Genomic DNA, 12,996 nt, shown 5'->3' with positions numbered 1-12,996 from the left:
AATTTTTGATGAGGATCATTTCCCGGCATTAGGGGGAGAAACAAACCACAAAGAATGCCAGGAAATAGATTGGAATGTAACAGGCATCCAATCCTTAGATCCACGTACTAAAGAATCTGAATCTGAAGTTCAGAGAATAATAGATTTGCAACACTTTGCAAATAACTTGCCAGACGCATTTACTGATCACAAAGGTGTCACTAAATCATATATCCCTGCAGTCAATGCACCAGAACGAGTAGAGGTACCAAATAAAACTACTCACTCCCAATTGCAAATAAAAGAGGGAGAAATCTGGTCTCAAGGGAAAAGGCTTCCACAAAGCCACCGCGGAAACAAAAGAAATCTATGACGGTAAATGCAAATCAACCTGAAGTTGATAGACACCAAGATGATGTTCAACATCAATAACCTAGCATAATTGTGCACACAAATTCTAATGCTAGGACATCGAAACAACCAGACACCGTTGTTATGGGAAATCACACGGTGACTGAAGAAATCAATGAAATTTCCATAAACTATATCGATTCGGGAGAATCATACAATAGAAAGACTACACTTGTCGACACATATTTCTCCTCTAAAATTGCTAAAACCGTTCAACTGGATCCAGAGCTAAAATCTATGAAAGAGTGCCTGAAGCGCTCGGATTGGCCTAAATGGAAGGAGGCAATTGAGGCAGAATTGCGCTCGCTTAATAAAAGAGTGGTATTCTCTAAAGTAATACCTACTCCTCAAAAAGTCTTCCCTGTGGGAGCTAAATGGGTTTTCGTTCGAAAAAGGAACGAAAATAATGAGGTGGTGAGATATAAAGCGAGACTAGTAGCACAAGGGTTTACGCAGAGACCCTGTATCGACTACGACGATACATATTCTCCTGTAATGAGTGGAATTACGTTTCGATACTTAATATCATTGGCAGTACAAATGAATTTATCAATGCAGTTAATGGACGTAGTGACCGCATATCTATATGGGTCACTCGATGCGGATATTTATATGAAAGTCCCTAATGGACTTAAAATCCCTAATCCAAATATAAATCGCAACATGTATTGTGCAAAATTACAAAAGTCACTCTATGGCTTAAAGCAGTCGGGTAAAATGTGGTATAACCGGCTTAGTGAGTTCCTTCTTCATAAAGGATACTCAAATAATGATGATTGCCCATGCGTTTTCATTAAGAAATCCTCAAAGGGATTTTGCATCATCTCAGTTTATGTTGATGACCTCAACATCATTGGTAACGCGACAAATATATCTGTAGCATGCAATCATTTAATGACGGAGTTTGAGATAAAGGATTTGGGAAAAACCAAATTCTGCTTAGGTTTACAACTTGAGCATCTTCCCTCAGGAATACTCGTTTATCAGCCCGCATATATTTAGAAAGTTTTGGAAAAATTCAATATGGATAAATCATATCCATCCAAAACACCCATGGTCGTTAGATCCCTTGATATGGAAAAGGATCCTTTTAGACCTAGGGATGATGATGAAGATGTATTGGGACCCGAGTTTCCATACCTTAGTGCGATAGGAGCACTAATGTACCTTGCTAATTGTACTAGACCAGATATTGCCTTTGCAGTAAATTTACTGGCTAGACATAGTGCAGCTCCAACAAAACGCCATTGGGCTGGAGTGAAAAATATCTTCAGGTATTTACAAGGTACTAAAGATCTTGGTTTGTTCTATCAGAAAAATCAAGACATGACTTTAACTGGCTATACTGATGCTGGCAATCTTTCTGATCCCCATAATGCTAGATCACAAACTGGATTTGTATTTTTATTCGGTGAAACTGCTATCTCATGGAAGTCAACTAAACAGACTTTAGTAGCAACCTCCACTAACCATTCTGAAATAATTGCATTATATGAAGCTTCACGTGAGTGTGTATGGCTTCGCAGAGTGGTTAATCACATCCAGACATCATGCGGCATAGGTTCATTAGAATCACCAACTATTATCTATGAAGATAATGCTGCATGTGTTGCTCAAATGCATATGGGATATATTAAAAGTAATATAACAAAACATATTTCTCCAAAACTATTTTTTCCTCATGAATTACAGAAAAATGGAGAAATTGATATTTTGCAAATAAAATCATGTGACAATCTTGCAGATTTGTTCACTAAGTCTTTACCAGCAGCCGCATTTCAAAAATGCATTCATGGCATTGGTATGAGACGACTTAGAAATTTGCAAAGTTCAGGGGGAGAAATCTCCCAGAACTAAACTTAGTATTTATCATCCGATAATAATATATTGTACTTTTTCCTTGTGAGTTCTCCAACGGATTTCTCATATAGGTTTTAATGATACAATTATTATACCAACGGTATATCGGATTCCTGTATTATCTTTATATTTTTCCCACATGATTTTGGAGGACATATATTGTACAAGATCAAGTTTTCAAGATCAACGTCTATCAAGATAAAGTTTTCAAGAAACACTGTGGAGAATTTCGGACATAGAAGATTTCGAAGACATCGTTTGTCCAAGGGGGAGTGTTAGGAATAAATTAGCGTCATAATTAAGCTAATTAGGCAGTTAGGATTTCCATTAGGATAACTACCTAGCAGTTAGAACTTTAGTGTTGTCCAAACGCTGTGTATATGGAACCGTCGTCCCATCCTTTCAAAGGGACGCAAATGTTGTAACTGACAATGTAAGCACCTGTTGGGCCCCTATAAATACCCAACAGATTCTATCAACAAAGACATCCATTTCACTCAATCTCTCTGGTTTCTCTCTAGGTTTGAACACCCACATGCCTCACCCAGGGGCGTCGAAGTGGATGGATGACATTGCACATTGCCACTACATGCAACCAAGACGGGGTGGTAGAACTCGAACTAGGTGTTATGCTCCGACAGGAAGGAGCAGAATTAGCCTGGCCGGTTGCTTGCTTCCTCGGAGAAGACAAACCGAGGGTGCTGGTGATATATTAGCGTTGGTTCTGAATGAAGAAGCCGCGGAGGATTAGGGGCACAAACCAGTCGGCTTGGTTACAATAAAGTGGCAGACGGAAGGTTGGGTCGGTGATGTGACGGCGGGCTTGTCTCTGAGTTTTTTAACACTCAGTTAGACTAATCATAGTGGGAAGTAACATATAGTAGTAACATATTACTACTCTATGTTACTACCTTCATAGTGGGTAGTTACATATATGTGGTGTCATGCATGTTATATTTATTAGATTGTAGACTCATTTTATCTTGAGAAGTGTGATGTTATGGTAACATAGCTAGTTACCACCTCACTCTCTTTCTTCATTCATTGTCATGCCATGTCACCAAAATACTTTGGGGTGTGTGATGTTACTACCTATGTTACTCCCACTATGAGCAGTCTTAGGACATGATTGCTTGTCTATTGCGAGGTTCTATGTTGCAAATAAAAAGCACCCAGTTCTCAATTATGTTTGTTCTGGTACCCTTTGGTGCATTTGGAAATTTCCTAATGAGATGATCTTTAATGGAAACCTTGGCTTAGTTTGCACCAGATTATGCAGATGATCCTGCTTTCAGTCAGAAGATGGAAGATCGTCTTCAAGGACCAGATGCTCCCTCTCGTCGATCGCTTCTGCGAGTATGTATTGAAGGAGTTGTCAGGAACCTTCAGGATCCAAGGTGGCTAACTGAAGTGCTGCCTCATCAGGGTTCTTGCCCATCCTCCCCAACTGCTAAGAAGACGTCGCCGCTCAGAACGTGGTCTACTCCCACCTCGACCCTGGAGGCATCGACCTGCATTTCCCCTGAGCCTGCTAATGCATGAAGCCCCAGGTGTTTGTCGAGGAGATGTTTTCAATGCGTCGGCTCCTTCTAGCGATTAGTTATCAGTTTTTACCCTAGTATGTTAATTTTGGTTCAGATAGTTATGAAGCGATTTTCCCTTTATTTTATTTTGTAATAATTCTGAACCTCGGGCCAGATGTTGGTTTCGTTGAGTTGATCAATGGAACGGGGGAGGTTCTCCCTGTTGACCTAAAAAAAAGAGTCTCGGTGATGACCCTGGAAGGCTCGGCCATCCTTCTCTTCCAATAATTCTAATCGATCGCACACACGGAAACAACATCAATCCATTGGAGATCAAATGAAACTGGGGTCTGGAAAGGAAAATTCGTTCAGTACATCCAAGAGGACGAACACGAAAGAGACTAGGGAAGATTAGTACCTTCATCTACATCTACTACGGTTTTTACGGTCGAGACTCGGGTGGGGTATCTAGGATATATTATGGCTCCACAGAGAAATCATTGACCAAATTGGTAGACTTATGCATGCGGCGTCTACAACTCTCCGATCTTCTTTTGAAACAAGTTTAATTTTTTTACTCCCTGATCTTCTCTTTTCACAAAAAAAAAAATCCCTGATCTTTTCTAACGCGGCATACCAGGAAAATTGGAAAATCGAAAACGGTGCCATGCAAGATCGTTGCAGTTGAGAAGCCGAGGCCCCCAGGCGCCCCTATTCATCTCTCCGCTGCGGGAGGGAATAGCTCCCGCACGCAGCGCCTCGCTTCTCCGTCCCTTTTGGGTTGGCCCAGGAAAGGGTATTGCTGCACTTTTTTCGTTTTCCCTAACATCTTTAAAGTACCCAGATTTGAAGAAAAAATCATATATGAAAAAAGTTCAGATCTAAAAAATGTTTAGAGTTTGAAAAATGTTCAGACTTAAAATTTGTTCGAATTTGAAAAATGTTCACAGTTGGAAATTGTTTAGTTTTTTTAAAATGTTCAAAGTTGGAAAAAATTTCAGTTTTTGAAAAATGTTCAAAACAAAAATTGTTTAAATAAAAAATCAGCAATAAAATTTGCTCGACTTTGAAATTTTCTCGTATTCATCATTTGCTAGAATTTCAAATTTCCTCGAATTTGAAAATTTTCTTGATTTTGGAATGTGCTCGGATTTGAAAATTATCTCGAATATGAAATTTGCTCGAATTTGAAATCAAAAAGGAAACCAAAAAAGAAAAGAAAGAAAAACGTAAAAGGCAGAAAGACGAAAAACCGATAGAACCAGTAAAAACCGAACAAAAAAACCGAACCAAAATCTTCAAGAAAGATCCTATACCGAGAAAACCTATAACACATGTACACGGGCAGCGGCCCAACTCGGTCTCCCACGCTTGCGCGCGTTAATACGCCTGTTTTCTCTGCTGGGCGGTGTATAGGAATTTCCTGGCCCCTCACGATCTAGCGATTCTACGGATCCTGATCTTGGTATGCATATCTCTAAACGGACTACTAGGAAGCATGGGCGCGGCGTGTCGCCGCGCCTGTGGTGTTAACCAATTTTGCGTGAGTGTTTAAATTATCTATTTTAGTTTAGAGTTATCTAGTATTTTAGCTTGGACCGTGATTTTGGTAGGTGTAGATTGTTTTATCCAAAGAATGACAGTGGAAGATGTGCCGTAGAGCAGTTTCCTTTCTTTCTATGGACTATGGAGGCTTTGACGTGAGTGGTTGCTGAAGACTGATTTAACCAGACAGTAGAAGAAGCAGCAGGCAGGATACCATGGCTACGTACATCCAAATATATACCGGAGATAGCCGGTGTCGACACATTTTAACACTGGAAAGAGCCAGATGGTACTGGCGTATTGTTGCACTGGACTACTTCATACGTGAGGCAGACGGTACATGTACATATACTAATCCAATCACAATCAGACGTAGAGGACGTATCTGCACTACATAGGGATGTAGAGGACGGGTCTGCACTACATATGAGAGCTCAGGGACTCTGCGACACACTGCTAATTCTACACAAAATCAGAGGTACGCTGGTGTAGTTGCTGCAACTTCTTGTTGAGCCTGAGCTCTTCAGTACCCTGGTCTGGTCTGTTGTCCTCCTCGTCCGATGAGAGGATGAAGGCCAGCGGCAAGCCGCACCATTGGAAGGATATTGATGTAGTACTGTTATTATATATCATTGTTTTCAAGATCATATTACCGAAAGCAAAATTTATCGGGCTGCACATATTTGTAGAGGTCTGTGTGAGGAAACATATATAGATAGGCATTCTGGTATGTACGTGCCTTAGTTTTGCGGTGTTAGGCTTTGCTAAGAGGATAACTGGTAGCACGCTGCGAGGTTAATCAAGTCTGACATTGCAGCTCATGTAGGAGTACACAGCAGAGTGAAAAGAAATACTAAATTACTTCTATTTTACATAAAACCGCGGACAGACTTGGCAAGTGCTTAGTAGTTATGTGAAACTTGCCAGAAGGAAATTATACAAATCCAACATATACTACTGCTGTACAACATAAGGAACTGTAACTCGATATCAATCTCTGCCTGAAATGATGGCCTGAACTTCTCTCTCTCTCTCTCTCTCTCTCTCTCTCTCTCTCTTTCTGAGAAAGTTCAGAATGTATCACATGAAGCGATGCCAACCATTAGTGAAAGAGATAAAAAAATCTAAACGATTACATCATACCTGAGCTGCCGATTATCCAATATTCCATATATATGCTGTCATGTGCAGTTGTGCACTGCTCGCAGCTTCCATGGATTATCCATGACACTGTCCTTACAGCTACTGCATGGGCGGTGGTGGAGGCGGCACTGTGAGCTCTGGATCAAGCTACGGCCATATTAGCAACCGGGTATTAATATTGGAATTTCCACTAACTGCCCATTTTAGATGGGATGCAAGATATAAATAACAACTCCAAAATAAAATGCTAACATGGATGCATAAATACGTGGTAAATGTTGCACAATTGTCCATTTAGTAAAGGAATATAAGAATTACTCAAGAACTTGCAGCAGGATTATTTTCTTCGTTTGCACCAACGGTAAGCCATAATAGCTTCAGATTCTCCCTTGTAAATGTAAAAAACAGCATGTACCTTGAACATATAAGAACATGTACCTGAACTAAGACATGGTTGGAGCTTCAATTTGTGTACATGTATATCCGAAAGTAAGGTCTTGGCTTCATCCTGAAGTAAATAAAGTCAGCAGCACAAACACAATACAATACCTTTGGTTCACTTGTTTCAGATTTGCACCTCTAACCTGGAAAAAAAAAAGATAAGCCAATATTCCAAATATGAAGAATGGAACATCTTGTTACCCAGTTGATGAGTGCACCTTGGGAATTGGGATAAGCTTTTCAATCTCAGAATGAGACACTACGTTTGTAAATATCCATTACTGTGAAAAACTGTAACTATGAATATTAACTTGTACTGAAAAAGGAAGCGCATGTCCTCCCATTTTTATGAACTTCACAATATGTGAAGTGCACAAATAAGCTAGATGTCTTCTTATCAGCATATTGAATAGAGATTATTGTCTGCTAACCAAAACTTGCATGGGTAGAAATAAATGGTTGGATGCGCATAAATCGAAAACCCTTGAGAGAAAGATGAGTGAGTATGTGCATTATGGGAGTCGACACAGTGGTCATAGTACTGAAAACTGCATGACATAGCAATGTTGCTGGAAATATCAGCAGGTCCTGTCGCCTGAAGAACATTCGCTGGCTCAGGACACCTGAAATCGTTAACCAGACATTTTAGTTTACTGGCTGAACCCTCCATAAGAATTGCTATCATGAAAAGGATCTCCATAAGAATTGCTAACATGAAAAGGATCTCCATTAATTAACTAACATCGGGACTGAACTAGGACCTCAAGTATCCACTTGAAGAGATATTACATCTATACTCCAAAAAGCATGCGGAAACCTGAACTATATGTGATACGCATGTTGCAAAAAATTAACTCTCGATTCTTTCAACAATTTTTTCCAAACGGCCAAGAAAAACCCAAAGGTCACCCATAAAGGGAAACTAATAGAATCAAAACTGTATGAGGCTACTGTAAACATTGATGACATTAACAAATTATAAACCTTCAGCAAATATTTCTACTCGGTTACGTTTTTATTCTTTTGCCAATTACATTCAACATATTCTCATGCGTTGTTATGAAAATCAGAGAATTTTACCTGCCTTTTCTATTAACCATGTTCCTGAGAGTAAACTAAGGTCACCATGTTCTGTCAAGCAACCCAAATGGTCACCAAAGGGGATAATCTTTTGCTGAAATAAAAATTTATGGGTATCAATCATTTAGGAAAGTAGAAAGAACTAATGAATCCAATCTTTACTCAATATGAGTCTGGGAAAGCTAATAGATTAGAAAATTAAAACACAATCTATCATTCTGTACTCACTGTAAAGATACAGAAAGATAGGAAAGGCAAGATGGCCTCCTGGCTCATCATTGATCCATTATATATAGGCTAGTAGCCTTGCGGTACAAGAAGTCCAGATGCGTACAACTGGAAGTACAGATAAGTACAGACGGAAGTTCAGATAGATACAAGTAGTTAGGATCTAATCTAGTCTAACAACTATATCTGAACTAATTCTGTTAACAGAGAATTCTCTCGTTTAACACCCTCCCTCAATCTGGACGTGGTAGCACCAAGTTGAGATTGGCTCTAAACTGCACAAACAGCGACGAGCTGAGTGGTTTGGTTAGCACATCTGCCAACTGATCATGTGTAGAGATGAACTTGATGTCAAGAGCTTTACGCGCCACTCTTTCTCGAACAAAGTGGTAATCGACCTCGATATGTTTAGTACGGGCATGGAAAACTAGGTTAACTGCTAGATATGTTGCACCGAGATTATCACACCAAAGTGTTGGTGCTCGCCGGAGATAAACTCCCAGTTCCTTCAACAGCCCTTGTATCCACATGATCTCAGCAGTTGCATTGGCAACTGACTTGTACTCAGCCTCAGTGCTCGATCGAGAGACCGTATGCTGTTTTCTGGAGCTCCACGCAACAAGGTTACCTCCAAGGAAAACTGCATGACCACCAGTAGATCGGCGATCATCTGGGCATCCTGCCCAGTCCGCATCAGAAAAACCACTCAGCAAGAGAGAGGACGATCTCTGAAGAAGAAGCCCAAAGGAAATTGTATGCTTGAGATATCGAAGCACACGTTTAACAGCTGACCAGTGCATGTCTGTTGGAGCTTGCAAGAACTGACAGACCTTGTTCACACTGAAGGAGATATCTGTTCTGGTTAATGTCAAGTACTGAAGGCCACCGACAACACTGCGATAGCGTGTGGTGTCTTCTGCTGACAGTGGTGTGCCGACGTGTCGAGACAGTTTGTCACTAGCAGCCATAGGTGTGCATACTGTCTTGGCATTAGTCATATTTGTTCTTGCTAACAGGTCAGAGATGTACTTCTGCTGAGATAAATGCAATTCATCCTTCTGGTGCTTCACTTCTATTCCCAGAAAATATCCAAGTCTGCCAAGATCTTTGACAGGGAATGACTGACGAAGGTTTCCAAGCAACCAATCTGAAGCTGCAGTAGTTGAACTGACAACAATTATGTCATCAACATAGAAAAGCATATATATGATAACCTTGTTCCGTTTGTAGATGAACAAAAACACATCTGCCTTGGATGGCACGAAGCCAAGTTCCTGCAGCTTGCCACTTAAGCGAGCAAACCATGCCCGCGGCGCCTGTTTCAGACCATACAGTGATTTCTCCAATTTACACAGATAGTTAGGACACTTAGGATCAGCATACCCCGGTGGTTGAACCATATAGACCTCCTCCTCAAGATGTCCATGCAAAAACACGTTGTCAACGTCGAGTTGCCTCATGTTCCACCCCTGCATCACGGCAAGAGACAAGATGACCCGGATGGTGGTCGGCTTGACCACGGGGCTGTAGGTGTCTGCATAGTCGATGCCGTGACGCTGCTTGAAGCCTTTGCGACGAGACGTGCTTTGAAGCGATCAACAGATCCATCGGGCATGCGCTTAACCTTGTAGACCCATCGACTATCAATGATGTTGAGACCACGGCGTGGAGGAACAAGTCGCCAGGTTTGATTGCGCTGTAGTGCGGAGAATTCAGCGTCCATGGCTGCTTTCCACTTGGGATGCTGAAGAGCAACAGCGAGAGACGCTAGTTCACTGTCATCAGTACGCGTGACGGTGTATGTCACCGTACCATCTGTGCGTAGCTTGGGAACAGCTTTGCCATCACGCAGCCGAGTGCGCATAGGGTGTGGCCGATCCGGTGCAGGAGGAACCCGCACAACCTGAGGAGGCATTGAAGCAGGTGGCGAGGGAGGCGCGCCATCGCTGGAGGTTGCTCACGAGGAAGGCGACGGCGCAGACGCCGAGCCAGACGAGTCAGCTGTCCCTGGTGATCCGTGGTGAGCCGTGGGAGACAGAGGCGGCTCAGTATGCGACGCAGCATGAGACCCAGCATGGGAAGCTGCGTGATCAACATCAGTACGTTGAGTCGGATGCTCCAGTGTACCTGCACGAGCAAAACCAGGAGGCTGGATTTCTCCATGATCATTAGCACAAGGACCATTACTGCCAAGATCTAGGAGAGTTTCATATGTGTAGGATGGGATGTTTTGAGGTGTGACCGACCGAGAGAAGGGAAATGTTTGTTCATCGAAGATAACATCGCGTGAAATATAAACACGACCACTAGCCACATCTAAGCACTTATAACCTTTATGATGCTCGCTATAGCCTATAAAGACACACTCTTTGGACCGAAACGACAATTTTCATGTGTTGTAAGGGCGAAGTAAGGGCCAGCAAGCACAGCCAAAGGATTTGAGCATTGAGTAATTGGGTTTTGCTTTTGGACCAAGGAGGCATTCAAGAGGAGTGGCATTGTCGATGAAACGAGTAGGGAGACGATTTATAAGATAGGTAGCGGTGGAGAAAGCATCATCCCAAAATTTAACAGGCATGGAGGCTTGCGCTAAGAGAGCAAGACCAGTTTCAACTATGTTCCTGTGTTTTCTCTCGGCAGACCCGTTCTGTTGGTGTGTGTGTGTGGACATGAGATGGTATGGGTAATTCCAGTGGAGTCAAAAAACTTGTGGAGGCGACGATATTCCCCTCCCCAATCAGATTGGACACTCTTGATTTTTCGGTCAAGCAACAGCTCAACGTGTTTCTGAAACTTAAGGAAAATATCCTCAACTTCAGATTTGGCATGAAGGAGAAAAACCTAGGTGAATTTGCTGAAATCGTCAACAAAACTCACATAATACTTAAAACCACCAACAGAGGTTATAGCCGGGCCCCAAACATCAGTATAAATGAGCTCAAGAGGAGCAGTAGAAGTATGAATAGAATTTGAATAGGGCAATTGGTGACTTTTGCCAAGTTGACACGCATTGCAAACAGTTGCATGCTCAGAATTATTACAAAACGGAAGTTTATGAAGTCTTAAAATAGAACGGGTCTGCCGAGAGAAAACACAGGCACATAGTTGAAACTGGTCTTGCTCTCTTAGCCCAAGCCTCCATGCCTGTTAAATTTTGGGATGATGCTTTCTCCACCGCTACCTATCTTATAAATCGTCTCCCTACTCGTGTCCTCGACAATGCCACTCCTCTTGAACGCCTCCTTGGTCCAAAAGCAAAACCCAATTATTCAATGCTCAAATCCTTTGGAGATATGTGGGACGTAGAGAACATTTTTAAGAATAAGATCTTTGGCAGTAGTGGAAATTGAACTATGACCATGGTGAGAAATAGCCATACCTGCGCCGTTGCCGACGTGCACACGATCGTTGCCATGATAGGCATCACGGACGTGGAGGCACTCTAGGTCGCCAGTGATGTGGTCGGTGGCACCGGAGTCCATGTACCAGGAGGGATCGGCGTGGTAGGAGGAGGTGACGTGGTTGGCGGTGTGGTTCTCCTCCTCCCCACCGTAGGCGTGGTCGAAGCGGCTGTAGCAGCGTAGAGCAACATGCCCTACCTTGTTGCAAATCTGGCACACCGGGCGTGGTGCACCACCATTGCCGCCTCCGCGGCCACATCCCTGGCTGCCGTTGCCACGGCCGCCATTGCCGCCGCCACGTCCTCCAGAGTTCTGACCTTGTTGGCCTTGTCCACGGCCACGGCCACCATTGCTGCCGCCGCGTCCTCCAGAGTTGCCGCCGTGTCCGCCCTGGCCGCCACCACGACCCTGGTTGCGATTGACATAGTTGGCCGAAGAGCCGCCGATGCTGTAGTCGGCGTCCTGAACCTCGTGGCGATGCTCATACGCCAGCAGATGCGAGTAGACCTCATCAAGAGTGAGATCGTCCTTCACGATGAGGGAGGTGACCAGCGAGTCGTAGTTGGGTCCGAGCCCAGCGAGAATGTACGAGATGATCTCGTCCTCGCTCAGGGGCTGGCCGATGGCGGCGAGGGTGTCAGCGAGCGTCTTCATGCTGCGGAAGTAGTCAGCCGCCGGTACACCTTTCTTCTTCGCCGAGGTCAGCTGCGAACGGATCTGGATGACCCGTGCGCGTGACCTGGAGGCAAACATGCGCTCCAAGATCAGCCAAGCCGCGCGCGCTGTAGGCGCGTTCATGATGTGCGCGAGCACCTCCTCCGTCACCGTGGAGAAGAAGCCGCTGAGCACGGTCTGGTCACGGACGTACCAGGTGGCATACTCCGGGTTTACAACCTCAGAGCGGCCAGTGTCGTTGTCGACGACGATTGTCTCCGCTGGCGCCTGGATGGAGCCGTTGATGTAGCCAAGCAGTGAATGGCCGCGCAGGTGGGTAAGCATCTGCGCTTGCCAGAGCATGAAGTTGGCGCTGCTCAGGCGGACGGTGCCGGCGGACAGCACAGAGGGCGCCATGGCGTGAGATGAGGAAGACATTTGCCGTAATGGCTCTGATACCATGTAAAGATATAGAAAGATAGGAAAGGCAAGATGGCCTCCTGGCTCATCATTGATCCATTATATATAGGCTAGTAGCCTTGCGGTACAAGAAGTCCAGATGCGTACAACTGGAAGTACAGATAAGTACAGACGGAAGTTCAGATAGATACAAGTAGTTAGGATCTAATCTAGTCTAACAACTATATCTGAACTAATTCTGTTAACAGAGAATTCTCTCGTTTAACACTCACCTTCCCAACAGAAGTCTTACTAACACTCATTCTGCAATT

Source organism: Lolium perenne, chromosome 5 (assembly GCF_019359855.2).
Source record: "Lolium perenne isolate Kyuss_39 chromosome 5, Kyuss_2.0, whole genome shotgun sequence".
NCBI classification, from domain to species: domain Eukaryota; kingdom Viridiplantae; phylum Streptophyta; class Magnoliopsida; order Poales; family Poaceae; genus Lolium; species Lolium perenne.
The sequence above is the reverse complement of the archived record's forward strand: the minus strand, read 5'-3'. Positions refer to the sequence as shown.